Genomic DNA, 15,528 nt, shown 5'->3' with positions numbered 1-15,528 from the left:
TTCCCCTCTCTCTCTCTCTCTCTCTCTCTCTCTCTCTCTCTCTCTCTCTCTCTCTCTCTCTCTCTCTCTCTCTCTCTCTCTCTCTCTCTCTCTTCCTCCTGTCTTGCTTTTGCAGTTACAATAGACTTTGCATCCTTCCTTTACATCTTGCCACATTTGAGCTCTATGCCCCCACTCTGGCTGCTCTTTAAATCTGGACCACGTGGCCACGGAAACTGTTCATCTTCAAAAGTTCGTGGTGGGTGCAGGCGCTCCTTCCCTGGAAAGTATACCAGAACCTCTGCCCTCCCAACTGCCTCTTCCATCTTCCTCAGAGTACTTCCAGTGGGCTCAAGGGATCCCCACCCCCAACCTCAGCATCACTGAAATACAAGTACTTAACCACCATGCTCAGTCCTTTTATTTGAGTTCTGTGGTCCTAACTCAGTTCCTGCTTCCTTGTTTTCTTGCACAGCAAGCAATTTCACTGAGTCATCTCCCTAGCTCTTTGACAGCCCTCTCTTTCTCTGCTGCTGAAGGAAACTCACAGTAGCAGCCTGCCCTACCACACCCAGAGAGATGGTAAAGGATAAAAGGGGGATTGAGTGAAGTGAGTTGCAAGCAGGAAGATGCAGATTCTCAGACTGGATTGTCACTTGGTAGGGAACAAATAAAGTCAGATTTAAAAAAAAAAAAAAAACGCCAAAATGCATCGTCCTTTGGCCCACATGGACCTTGAGCTGGCCTATCTGTCCTATGGCTCAGGACTGAGGGAAGAGACAGATCAGGGAGGAAGTTCTGATGATCAGAAGCTGAACAACCAGGAGTGGAGACGCATGTGATGCTGACTTTCGCTCAAGGAATCCAATAATACCATCCTTTGGAATGCCCCGTGGAGCTCCGAGGCCGTCTTTTGGTTTAGATTAAACCCCGGACTCGCTTGCCAAGTCTGAAACCCACTCGACCCTCACTCAGTGTATGTTCTGAGCTCAACTTGAACTTTATGAGGTGCAAGTTAATTTGCATTTGGCAAAATGCAATTTCCTGTTTCTAAGAAAAAGGGACTTTAAAGATTTATTTAAGAGACTCAAATGGCTTCCTGGACATCAAATAGCTCTTACAAAGCAATATTTTAATACGTTAAGTGTAAATGAATTGAAAACACATGAATCTGATTTCCCTTGAACTGCAGATGGGTTTTTACAAATAGAGAGGTGGAGAGGATGGGGGGGGAGCAGGGGGGGCGGGGGCGGGCTTGGCACTGCGGCTGGGGGATTTTCTCTTTCCAGAAAGTTTAGGAAAACTGACCAAGATGTTAGACAAGCCCCTCCACACCCCAGGGTTCCCTCGCTCGGATTGTGTATCTCGAAGACTCTGGTTCGTAAACAAAGGGAGGGTTCCAAACCCGCTCTTACCCACTCGGTTTTCTGCCTCTGCTGTGCCAAGTCTCCCTCCCCGTCCCCCTCCCCCTCCGCCTCGCTCCCTCAGAAATTCCAAGGCTCCAGTTTCCTTGAGCCCTCCTCACAGCTTCCAGCTTGGGCACCCCTGCTTACAAAACACATGAGTGCAGACAGGGCGGTAGGTCTGTCTCCACCCACCGTGTCCCCTCTTCCAAGACTGTATGCCAATCTCGCAAACTATCAGGGCTCCTCCTGCCCACCGCCCTCCCCCAAGGCACCTGCGATTCTGTCCTCTCCTCTGCTGAGGAAAACCTAAAATTCTGGATAACTTCCCCACACTCTTTCTATTGGGTGGGTGGGCTTAAGACCATGTGGGGGGGGGGGGGGCTGCGGTGCTTATAGCACTGCCCTCTGTAGGCCGGGAATGCAGCTCAAGGCTATTAGGGGAGAGTGGCATCTACCCACCAGGAGGGGCCAGAGCTCCGGGAGTAGGAAACAACTTGTTAATTTGACTTAAATGCTTTTTAAAAGTTCACACTTCCTGACCCAGTGAGCCCAGGCTTGGAAAGCTAAACTCAGTTCCATGTGAAATTCAGGGGCAGAAGTATTATAGATAAAGATTTACCATCTAGGTAGGTACACACACACACACACACACACACACACACACACACACACACACACACGGGTAGACATGGGAGGAATGGAGAGAGCAGTGGGACAAGACCGCTCCCTTAGGGAAATCAGAGAACAGATGTGTTTTGGGGGCTTTAAACGGTTTTAACTGGGTCTAAGAAAAGCACTGCAAGTGTGAGGACCTAAGTTAAAACCAATCCTCCAAGCCCACATGCAGTGGGACACATCTGTCACCTCAGTACTCCTACCGTGAGTTGGGAAGCAGAGACAGGAGAGTCCCTGAAGGCTCTAAGGCTAGCTAGCCTGGAGTATGCAGCCACAGGCGACAATGAGACTCTGTCACACAAAGTAGGAGATGTGGACCCACAACCAAGATTGCTCTCTTACCCCCACAGTTGTGCTGTGGCACATTCACACACATGAACACACACAGAGAGAAACATACAGAGACGGAGAAATTGTTGGGGTGGGGGGGTAGAGAGATGCCTCCGTGGTGAAGCTTACTGCTCTTGAGGGAGACCTGGGTTTGGGTCCCAGCACCCATAGAGTGACTCACAATCACCCATAATTCCTGTCCCAGAGGATCTGCTGCCCCCTTCTGGCCTCCATGGGCTCTTGCATGCATACGGGGCACACAGGCTCACAAAGGCTCACAACATGCACGTAGATAAAAATAAATGAAGAGTTTTAATTGCATTTAGAAATATATAGCGTGAAATGTACCACTCCAGCCATCCGAAGTGCATGGATCATTGCTAGTTGGGATATTTTTTAAACACTGTTACGCAACTGTTCCTACTGTCCACTTCGAGAACTTTCTCTCGTCTTCTCAAACCAGTCGAACCCATCAATGTGTGTGACCAACCTTCTAACATCACAGCACCCTGTTGTCATCTACAAAGTTCACATCCCAGAGCCACGGAAATCTCATAACATTTTAAGCAAACTGATGACTTTTATGGAGCTGGCTGCGTGTATAGCCATTTTGAGACGCATGTGCCCTGTGTGCTGCAGGCTGAACATGTCATTGTCACTGCTCCTCTGAGCCCCAGGAAAATACCATTCTACCCTTTTTTCTTTCTGTGAGTGTGTCCTCTGGGGTTTCCCCTAACTGTGGTCACACAGTAGCTGCACTTTCTTGTGACATAGCATAATATCCTCGGCTGTTATCATGCGTGCTAGCTTTCTCTTCCTTTCCATGGTTGTGTACGTTCATAGTGTGTCTATGCCTTTTCCTTTACCCATTCTCCTGTCTGTGAGCAGCTGGGTTGCTTCTGCATTTTTGGTTAGGGTCTCCCCTGCTTCCATTGGCCATTCTTTGGTTGGGTTGTCTGTTCCTTGTTGTTATTGTTGACTGGCAGGAACTCTTTCACATTTTCTGGTTGTCCATCTTTTATCCTAAGCTGATTTTTGAATCTGTTTTGTCATTGTGCATCTTGTAGCTTGTCTGTTCATTCTGTTTAGTGTCCTTTGGTGTCTCCTGTAGGTGTGTGCTTGACAGTTCCCATAATAAACATGTGGAGTCGCCATTAGCTTCTCACAGTGATTCTCTTACCTAGAAACTTCTCACACACTTCCAGTTCATTGTTCAGCAAGGCAGCAGAAGGAAGTAAATCTCACCAGATATAAGTTCACAGCTCAATTTCCAAAGATCACCAGGATTGAAAACTGCTACTCAGGCCTTTGCAAAAATCATTTATATCGACTGGAGGCATGGCTTAGCAGTTAAGAATCCATACTGCTCCTGCAGAGGTTCAGAGTTCAGATCCTAGCACCCATGTCAGGCAACTCTCAACTACCAGGACCTCCAGTTCCAGGGGATCCAATGCTCTTTCCTGGCTTCTGTGGGCACTGCATTCACATACCCAAACCTACACACATACACATAAATAAAAATAAAGCTTTTTGTGTGTGTATGTGTATTTTAAGACATGGTTTCTCTGTGTAGCACTGGATGTCCTGGAACTCATTCTGTAGACCAGGCTGGCCTTGAACTCAGAGATCTGCCTGCCTCTGCCTCCTGAGTCCTGGGATTACAGGTGTGTGCCACCATGATCTGCAAAATTAAAATTGTGTGTGTGTGTGTGTGTGTGTGTGTGTGTGTGTGTGTGTGTGTGAGAGAGAGAGAGAGAGAGAGAGAGAGAGAGAGAGAGAGAGAGAGAGAGAGAGAGAGAGAGAGAGAGAAAAATAATTATTTTTAAAAGGATATATAGATAAGGACCTTTCTCTTTAAGGAATTTCTACACTTACCTCAGACCGGTGACTCAGTTTCCATTCTGGGAGCTCAGAGACAACTGATTCCTCTAAGAAAAGAACAGTAAGCTGGTCTCTAGTCCATTACTTCCTAGCCAGCTCTGTGCTGCAGTGTCTTCACAGCCAAGACCCACACCATGCTCGACTTGCTGGGAGATTCTTTCTGGTCTCATTTCCAGGCTCTAGGCTATATCTGATGCCCAAGCTACAAGGCAGGGTCAGTGTAACCCAGGCTAGCCCCAACCTTAGATGTAGCAGAAAATGACTTGGAGCTTCTGGTCCTCCTGCCACTGTCTACCAAGTGCTAAGATTACAGATGTGGCCAGGTGTTTGTGCACTAGGCAAGCATTCTACCAACCCAACTACATCCCCAGCCCAGGCTCTAGCCTTCAGACTCTAACTGGAGTTACAGGTGGTTGTGAGCTGTCAGGTCACTGCTTTTAGAACTGGAAGGCAGAGGTTACAAGTTTAAGGCTGTGCAGCCCCCTGGCCCTGTGGTTTTGAGAAGTCATTTTCATTTATCTGAGGATGAAACTTCAGAGAAGAGTCCAGAAACACCCCATTTGTACTTCTCCTAAGAGCCAAGCAGAGTTTCTCACTGTGGCCAGACTTCTCTGTCTTCCATTTCCAGTCCACCCCATGGCTCGTCATGGTGTCCCTTACTTCCTGAACATATCAGCCGCTTTTCTCATTGTTGAGGTAAGATACCAGACAAAGACAGCTTAGCGAAGGAAGGGTTGTTCTAGCTCACAGTTCAAAGAAGGCACAGTCCATCATGGTAGGGACTCATGGCAGCAGGAGCATGAGGCAGCTGCTCACATTAACAGTCAGGAAACAGAGAGAAACGAGTGGTGGTGCTCAGTTCCCTTTCTTACTATTCAGCACAAGACCCCAGCCCACAAAGTGATGCTGCCCACACTTAGGGTAAATAGTCCCACATCAGTAAACCCAATCTAGAAAGCCTCTGATATAGATGATGTAAAAGCCCAAAGGCGTGTCTCTTTGGGCAGTCTATATCCTGTTAGGTTGACATGGAGATTAAGTATCACACTCGTTTGGAACTGCCGAGTCACTGTTGGCTTCACTGCTTCTGTTCCGTGTCTTCCCTAAAGTACAACCTCCACATCGGCAGAACTTGTTTCATACCAGCTTCCCAGGGTGCCTGCTGCATGGGAGGCATCCCATCAGCCTTCGGCACGGACAGATGAATTGATCAGTCATTCTACGAACCAGTCAGTGCAGGGACTCCCTCATAAAGTTGGGCTTAGAATACTGATTAGGAAATGGAGTTCGCAAACAGCCAAGCTGCTCCACGAGGCTGCTCGACTGAATAGGGCTTCCGTGGTTATGGAGAGCTGGAATGTTGCTGGTCCAAAGCCAAATTATCTTGGACTACCCTAGCCTCCTTAATAGCCTTTAATTGCACATCTCTCTGTGTGAAGCAACATCCTTGTGGCTATGGGGTAAATCCTTTCATGATGTGCTAACAAGGTTAGTAACTGCCACCAACCCAAAAGGGAAGAATGTCATCAGATATCGAGACCTATAATAGACTTCTCTGCTCTGTTGTAACCGCCTACCTAATGCCCTCGCCTCTTTATTCTGAAAATACTTTTACTAATTACTTTCTTGGTTCTCTTTAGTAATAGTTTACGATTTGATTTGTAAACGCATTTGTATATGTAGCATCAGCCTGTGTGAGTGAAGGCACCCATGGAGGCCAGAAAAGGGAGTTGGACTTCCTGGAACTGGAGTTAGAAGTGCTTGTAATTTCTCCAATATGGATAACTGGAAACAAAACCTGGGTCTTCTACAAGGGCAACAAGCAGCACTCTTAACTGCTGAGCTCTCTCTCCAGCCCCTCTTCTGTCTCTATTGAGTGAAAGAAAGAAAGAAAGAAAGAAAGAAAGAAAGAAAGAAAGAAAGAAAGAAAGAAAGAAAGGAGAGAGAGGGAGGAAGGAAAGAAGCAAGGAAGGAAGGAAGGGAGGGAGGGAGGGAGGAGGAAAACCCTCCATGAAACTGTTACCACGTTAGAACACAGACGTGAGAGTGACCCAGATCTGTGTTCTTAGGTCAAGGTCGCTCATGTTTGGCTTCAGAAGAAACTCCCCTTTCTTCCTTTTGAGATCGGAGCTGAGTTTTACTAACATGAGTTTGTTTTTACAAACTTTAAAAATTCTATATGACTTCTAGCTCTTGATTTTGTGTTCTGCATTGTCTAACTCACATACACAGTTGGTGCTTACTAACTGGGTGATCCATAGTGTGTTTACAGTCACTCAGCAGCTCCCGATCAGCTGTATTAATACATGAGAAGTGGGCCATAAATAATTTGAAGCAGAAGCGAGTCTATAGACACCCACTATGGCCTGAAACACACCCCGTACACTCACAGCTTCCCGCCAACTGTCATCATAGCAGTTGGCAAACCAGAAGCTGCTCAGATGAAGTTAGTACCTGCTCACTCACCCCCTCAGACACGTGGAGTCACCTTAGCCATGTGTCCCAATAAATGCATCCATGTACTGCTGTCCTCTGGATCGTGTCCTCCATTGACTTTCTCCATCCTTTCCTGCAGCTCTGATTTACAGGGAACCTTCTGAGATGCTGAGAGTTCCCAGCATCTACTGGTGGCCAGAGACAAGCTCAGGCTAGAATCGTGGAAAAGAAGAACCAGAGGGAGGGAGGCTGGGTGGCTGCACCTAGCATAGCTTATGTCCCATAGCAATATGGTGGCACTTTCCTAGGACCTCCATGGCTTCCTGCTGGCCAAACTGCCGGAAACCCTTTCTTGCTGTCTTCTGTAAACTGGTATGAGTATTGCATATAAACCTTATTAATTTCTTTTAAAAGATAATGGGGGAAGCACTTGTGTGCTGTGTGAGCATAGCAGGTACGTATAAGAGTGGATGCATATAAACATGTGTGCATACAGAGGTCAGAGGCCAACACCTGGGCTTGTTCTTCAGGCACCGTCTACCTTGGTGTCTGAGATGGGGGTCCCTCACTGGCCTGGAGTTCACTGACTTGAGTAGGCTGGCTGGACAGCCTCAGGAATTCACTTGTGTCTGTCTCCCTAGCACTGGGATTGCAAGTATACACCGCCCGCCACCACCTCCAAGTGAGTTCTAGTGACTGAACTCAGATCCTCATGCTTGCAAACCAAGACCTTTACCAACAGTCCTCTCCCACCCTACCCCCACCCCCAACGCCCCGAAAGCTTGAGTTGAAATAAGTCTTTCCTCTTTAAAGCTGTCCAGTACTACAGTCATGACAACGAGAAAGTAACTTGAGCCATGTTCTTGCAGGAAGAGGAGGGGACAGAAATCTTGGTCCATAGCCACTCATACCAATCAGTTAGCCATGCAACAGGACAGCCAAGCACACAGGCACCCCAGGCTCAGACTTGAATTGCAGCCTCCAGAACTGTGAGTAAATTCTTCTGCTGCTTAAGTCATCCAGACCACAGCATTCTGTTATAGTAACCCAAGCACGTCAAGAAAATCCATGTTTTTTGAAGGAGTTTTGTTCCTTGCATTTAAAAAATGTACTGAGATGGAAATCCATTAACTGTTCCCAGGAGTTCCAGAGTACCCCAAGTTTGAGGAAGCATCTCATGGAATCTTTCAACTCATGATAAGAACAGGAATGTTTAGGCCCAGAGAGACAGCTCAGCATGTAAAGGTACTGATCCCTATGGACTGAAGACCCGAGTTCAATCCCCTGGGCCTGTAAGATGGAGGAGAGAACCGAGTCCTGTCGGATGCTCTCTGACCTCCACACATCCTCAGTGAGGGACGCTTGGCTTGCTGTCTCCCTTCTATCTGTCTGAGACCCAAGTCTATGGAACGGAACCGTGCTGCTCCTCATTCAGGGCGGGTCTTCCCACATCACAACCCCATCCAAAAACTCCTAGATGTCTGTCTCCTTGGTGATTCTAAGTCTTATTGAAGTAAGAGTCAACATTAACCACCACGCCAAGGGCTGAAGCTGACAGAGGCTCTGCCAGGAAGCCAGGGTATAACTGAGATGAGGCAGTGGCTCAGCAGAATAGCTGGGGACTCGCTTGTATAAACGGCAGCCCTTTCATCCTTAAAGCCATTTTAAAAGACACTAATGAGTCTCGCCAACATAAATGAGACAGTAGGATTAGCGGTAATTAATCCCAATTAACTCTAGACAGAGGATCTGGGCACACCCAACATTATAGCTGGCTGAACCAGGTCAAGGAAGCTTCTGAAGGTTATATTTAGGCATATCTTGCTCTACCATGACATGACATTTTCCCCACAATGAACTGGGCTGTCCTCTTGCGCCTTCCCTCACACATTATTCTCTTTCTCTCTCTCTCTCTCTCTCTCTCTCTCTCTCTCTCTCTCTCTCTCTCTCTCTTACACACACACACACACACACACACACACACACACACACACACACACACACCTCCCCCCCCCTTTCCTAAGATCAGACTGTCAAACCAATTCTACCAGAAAATAAACATTCGGCTATGCAAGCTGGGGAGTCAAAGACAGGGTTCTGGAGGCATGCACCTCACTGACTGCGGAACTCCAGCCAGGGGCCATTAAGGGAGTGAACATCATAGTAGACATAGGGACTAAGGACATGTCATTCCCAAAGAGGGCCTTGAAAAGAGCCATTTGGGAGCCTCCTCCTAGCAGAGAGAATTACAAATGGACACCGCCATGCCAGGTTTAGGCTATGCTGAGGATCAAACCCAGGATGGTTTGTGCCCTCTACCAACCAGCTCTTACCCTTGAAAGTGTTCTTAAGGGAAAAAAAAAATTTAATTCTGCACACATTTAGTTGTAGACTAGTCTTTGAATACAAAAGCCTAGCTGAGGGTATAGGTCATTTTGGGAGCACTTGCCGGGCATGTGAGACTCTGAGTGAAAGAGGACTTAGAATATCAGGCACAGAGGATAGCAGGACGACTCAGCAAGCAAAGACATTTCCATGACAGGCCTGGCAAGATGAGCTTGGCACCTGAAAACTAGCTCCATTTTTCCCTCTGACTTCCACATGCACACATGGACACACATGCCCACATACATATATCATGCGCACATGCACAATGATAAATAAATAAATAAGATTTAAAGTGAAAGACACAGCTCTATGCATTCCTCCCACCCTCCATGCCCCTGTGTCTCCTGCCCAAACTTTGGCTATTGAGCACAGAAAGTCTTTCTCAGAAAAACACTGTCATAATTATGCCTTTAAAAAAAAAAAGACGTGTGTGTTTATACCTTCATGAGTGTATGTGTGCAACATATGTGCAGGTGCCTGAGGAAGCAGACAAAGGATGTAAATCCCCTGAAATAAGTGACATGGGGGTTGTGAGCTACCCGACATGGCTGCTTGGAACCCATCCCTGGTCCTCTGCCAGAGCGCATGCAATTGAAGTGCAGTGTCATCCCTCCATCCAGTGTCACAACTGGATTCAGACTCACCAAGGCACATCAAGGTTTGGATGAGGGTATCCAAGGCTCACATGTTGTAGGCTTGGTTTCTAGAATGACACTCCTGGGGTGTGGAGATAGGACCTTGAGGAGGTAGAGTCTAGTAGGAGGAAGTTAATCTAGATGGAGAGCTGCATGAATAAGGAAGGAAAGAAGGAAGGAAAGAAGGAAAGAAGGAAGGAAGGAAGGAAGGGGTAAAGTCTGTCTTAGGGTTTCTATTGCTGTGAAGAGACACCATGACAGTGGCAAGTCTCTTAAGAAAAATATTTAACTTGGGCTTGTTTACAGTTAAGAGGCCTAGTCCGTTATTGTCATTTCAAGAAATATGGCAGTGCGCAGGCCGACATGGTGTTGGAGGAGCTGAGAGTTCTGCATCTTGACATCTTGATCTGCAGGCAACTGGATGGAAGACTGAGACACATCTTCTCCAACAAGGCCACACCCCCTAATAGTGTCACTCCTTATGGGCCAGGCATTGAAACACATGAGTCTATGGGGGCCATTCCTAGTCAAGGCACTACAAGGCCCTTGTGAGCATGCTCTTGCCTGCCTAGGTTCAGAACTGAAAGTCAGCCATTGAGGGGATGTCTGTATCTTCTAATTGCCTCTGAGGACAACTTCCGTAGAACAGAGATCTTAGGACAGATACACACCGTTGAAAAGGGCACGTTGGGGCTCTCCAAGCACAAAGAAGAAACATGAACAGCAACAGGGAAAGAAAATGGTTTTAAAATTCATCTCTTCAGGGCTGGAGAGATGGCACAGAGATTAAAAGCACTGCCTATTCTTCCAGAGGTCCTGAGTTCCATTCCCAGCAACCACATAGTGGCTCACAACCATCTATAATGGGATCTAATGCCCTCTTCTGGTGTGCAGGTGTACATGCAGATGCAGCACTGTATACATAATAAATAAATAAGTTAAAAAAAAAAAAAGATCCCTCTCTTCTTGCTGTTTCTCCAGATGAGCTTTCCAAGGAAAAAGAAAATTGTCCCTACAAAGGAGCTGTGATTTTATCTATAGAAAAGGAGAGACACCCTGTGTGTACCTCTATGGATTCTGCAGTGAAAAAAATGGATCAGGAAAGCAGCTGGCACAGTGGCTAGGCAATGAGCTTCGATGTCTACAGGACAAGACTTACAGACCTGTGATGTTTAATCATGACCGTCACCTTGGCAGGGTCTAGAATCACCTAGAAGACTCTTTAAGAGATTTCCTATATTAAGTTCATTGAAATGGGAAGACTCTCCCTAAATCTGAGAGACAGTGGCATTATCCCATGGGCTGGGGTCCTGGGATGAACAGAAAGGAGAAAGTGAGCTGAACACACACAGCGCACATCTCCCTCCCTCTCGCTCTGGCTCCCGCTCCCTCTCTCTCTCTCTCTCTCTCTCCCTCTCCCCCCCCCCCCTCTCTCTCTCCCTCTCTCCCTCTCTCTCTCTCTCTGCTTCCTGACTGTGGGTGAGCAGCTGCCTCATGCTCCTGCTGCCATGCCCTCCCCATCATGATCGACTGCGTGGTATTGATCCATTGTCATTTTCAGCCTGACACAGCCTAGGCCCACGTGACCTGAGAGCATGTCTCTGGGGGATTGTGTAGATGTGTGAAGACTCTGTCTGTGATGTGGAGCCACCCTCCCTCGGTTTAGGGTCATTGGGATGTGTAAGATGGGAGGAAGCTAGCTAGTAACTAGCACGCACGCCCTCCTCTCTCGCTGCCCTTGACTGTGAGTGTGGTGTGATCTGCGGCTTCCAGCTTCCACTGCTTAACTTCCCTGCTATGATGGACGACAGCCTGGAGCAGTGAGCTAAGATGACCCCTTCCTCCCCTCAGTTGCTATTGTCCGGCCATTGTATCACAGCAACAGAAATAAGTCTGCGCGCACAAACTGTGAACCACAGAGACCTTTCCGTCCTCGGGTTGCTTTTTGCTGGGTGTTTAGTCGTACCAAGGAGTGATGCTAAATCAGGGCCAGAAGGGAATGAACAAAGGAGAGGACAAATTCATTCTCGGGTCGCTCATGAGCCCCCTCCATCACCCCTACCACCCCCCTTCAGAACATGGTCCTTCTTAATTGCACGAAGCCGAGTTCATCTTATTCTTTTTCTAGTCAGCTGGAAAAAAATCCAATTTAAGCAAACTCTCCTTCAGCCACATGCTGCATCCTGTGCAAACGTTTCCTTAATTAAAAGATTTTAATCACAGCACAGCAGTCTCCCAAAGAGCCTTCGAAAAGGAGGCACGATCTGCCTGGGAGCAAGGGAGCAAGAGAGAGAGAGAGAGAGAGAGAGAGAGAGAGAGAGAGAGAGAGAGAGAGAGAGAGAGATGTCTGCAGGTGCCTGGCCAAGTGGACTGAGTGAGAGCATCCTCCTAGCCACATTCTCTCCCTCCCCAGAACCATAAATATTACCTCCCCCCCCCCCATCTCTCCAACCACTGTGATTTTCTCTGAGATCTCTGTTCTTTCTTCATCACTGTCCTGACATTCACGATTGGGCATCTGCAATTCTTTTGATCTTCTTTTCCATATGTCTGTGTATGTTTCGTGCATTGATACGTGTCTGCATGTTTATACGTGTGTGCCACATGTCTGTGGAGGTCTACCGGTGGTGTTAGGAATCTTTCTCAATTGCTCTGTCTCATTCATTGATGCACAGCCTTAGTCACACCAGACCTCGTCAGTGTGGCTTCTCTTTAGTCACAGTTGATTCTGGCGATCCCATCTCCACTTTTTGAGGCTGGTATTTACCAATGAGCCAGCACACCCATCCAATGGTTCTACACAGGTTCCGGGGATTCAAGCACCCACCCCCAGCCCCCGCCGCCCCCATGTTTCTGCGGCAAGCATTTCAGCTGCTAAAAGGTCTAGCTGGGGGTCTGTGATTCCAATCTAAGCCACCCACACTTCGGTGCTTCCTTATATCTCTGACTCTCCTAGTAGATTCTATGTGAAGCTAGTGACAGGGTCCACCTACTCTGCTTTTGGAGTTAGTGACTTTGAAGTTTCCTTGACAAGTCAACAAACTGCCTCGCTGCTGTTTGCGCCACTTTTCTTATTGCTCTAACAACAAAATACCTGACAAGATGCAACGTAAAGAAGGGGTTCCTTTGGCTCACAGCTCTAGGGTACCATCCCATCAGGGCAGGAAGGCACAGTAGCTGGGTGCGAGGCAGTTCTTCCAGAGGACCCACGTTCCATTCACAGAATCCATATCCGCAGCTTACAACCACTTCTACCACCTCCGGGGGATCCACTCCCTCTTCTGACTGCCACAGGACCTTGAACACACACGGCGGCGTACAATCATCTATACACATACACACACATAATAAATTAAAAGAGGACACTCTTCAAAACAGGGCTGGCTTTTCACAGGGCCATATTTGAACACTATGTTTATTACAGCTCCATATGACACACTTTAGGTTCAAAACCTGGCCTGACCACAGCTTCCAAAGAAGAAAGGGTTTGGTCTGGGTGTCCATGAATACATAGATGAGCAACTACCCGGGGGGAGTCTGAGGACCAAGGATAGAGTCAAGAAGGTGACTGTTGAGCTCTGCAGGTGGGGTGATCCTGAACCACCTCTGGAAGACCACTTGGTCCTCCGACCTCTCTGCGAGGCTGCTGTGAATGCTTGATGGGCCTCCAGAGAGGATGGACCTGGTGGAGTTTGGAGGGAGAAACAATATACTAACCTTAAAAGGGGCTACCAAAAAAGATGTCCTTCCGGTGTTTTTCATATATATTTTTTGGGCCTCAGAATCTTCTCCAAACAAAATATTGTGCCAAAACTCCAGGCTGCTGTCTAATTTACTTTAGCTTTAAGTACAAAGAGACATTGCCTAGCCTATATAAATCATTATTGTGCAGGTCAAAACATCATAGAACTCTGGCAACTGCATGTAGTTGGAACGAAGAGAAATGCTTCAGGACATGTTCCTGTCCCTTTTCCTTAGCACAGGAGGCTTGTCACTGCTCTGTTAAATCTAATGACAAATGTTCCTGATAGAACATTCCAGATGTGTAGTGGATTCAGTCTCCATCTTTTCATGAGCAACAAGCCAACTTCTAGCTTTGCCTGCAGAGTGTTTTTCAGGATCATTACTGGAATGCAACAGAAGAGGGTTGAACACAGAGGGTATGAAAGGAACATCAGCGGATGCTCTGAGAATCCCCATTATCCCAGACATAAACAGGGCAGAAGTATATTCATGTACATAGGATTTCTTCTCCCATATGGATCTATTTTCAAAAGGTACATTCTGTGCACATGAATTCTTTATAACCTAGGGAATGTCTCTCCATATAAAAACATGAAAGGAGAGCTAGCCGTGCGGCTCCATTGCCTAGAATGCAAAGGCCCGGGTTCCATGCTCAGCCTTGCTTAGACTGAATGTGGCAGCAGACACCTGTAAGTTCAGCACTTGGGACACGTGGACAGACAGATCAGATGATCAAGGTCACGCTGGGCTACATCCTGAGTTTGAGACCAGCCTGGACTACATGAGATCCTGGCTCAAATATTTAAATTAAACAAAAAAGTTAATTAAGTAGGTTAACAAGATGAAAGGAGGGACATAGGGAAAGGTCATGAGGATACCTACTAGATCTTGTCACCTGGAACTCCATCTTGAGACGTGCTGGATCCAGGAGTTCCCAGGATATGCCCAGGACATTTGCCTTTCTCTGTCTTGTGCTGCTGTGTTTCACTGAAACTCTTTTCAGAAATGTTTCTAAGAGTAGAAGTTCTCCCTCAAATCGCCAGGGCCACAGTATCCCTACAAATGGCAATGTCAGAATAATGGCTGATTGATCTGATATCAGAGCCAGAAGGGCTCAGAACTTGTCTCACATGCAGGGGCACCTGAGTTTGAGCCCCAGAATCCACATGAAAAAGCCAAGCAAGTTGGTCTATGCTTGCTATCTCAGTGCTTAGGAGATGGAGACAGGCAGATCCTTGGGGCTCACTGGCAGGTAAGCCTAGCCTATGTGGCAAGCTCAAGACCAGGGGAAGACTCAGTCTAAAAAAAAATGGTGACTGCACCTGAGGACAACATCAAAGTTGATCACACACAAACACACACACACACACACACACACACACACACACACAGAGGCATACACACATGCTCACACATGTTCCTACATAAATCTTATGAAGGCTCAGTTTGACTCACATGACATTCCCTAAACCAATTATCTCTGAGGTCAAGACTAGCCATAGTCCCATATCAGATGGGAAGGAGAATTGTTGAAGGTGGGTCCCAGGTGTAGACATGCTGAGGCCAAAGCCATTTGTCTGCCACAGTTTGGGCAGAAACTGAAATAGTTTAGTAATCGGTACCCTATGGGCAAACGTTAAGGGGCAGTCACATTTTGTGAGGCTCGCACCGGAGAGCCAGGGATGGATGTTAACTAGCCAAGTCCAGCACTGCTGTGGCATGTCAATTAGCACCGCATTCGTAAAGGGCTAGCACAGTTAGAAACGTTAGGGCTGTCTTCCAGAGACGCCTCTTCTAGGACTTTACCAGGCACATACCCTCACCCATATGGAATTCTGGGAAGTCACCGGAGAGCCGCTTTTTTTTACTGGAGCAGAGTTTGCAAGAGCAAAAGACTGGAAACCACCTAAATGCCCATCCTAGGGGCTAAGTTCAAGGAAAAATAATCCATTGGTTGGTTTAAAAGAGTCCCAGACCTAAGAAGAAGAAAGTAAATAAGTATTAATGGACCAGTATGGAACAATTTACAAAACAGTTTTGTGTTACCAAATGGT

This window comes from Acomys russatus, chromosome 6 (genome assembly GCF_903995435.1).
Source record: "Acomys russatus chromosome 6, mAcoRus1.1, whole genome shotgun sequence".
Classification (NCBI taxonomy): Eukaryota; Metazoa; Chordata; class Mammalia; order Rodentia; family Muridae; genus Acomys; species Acomys russatus.
This window is presented reverse-complemented; position numbering follows the sequence as displayed.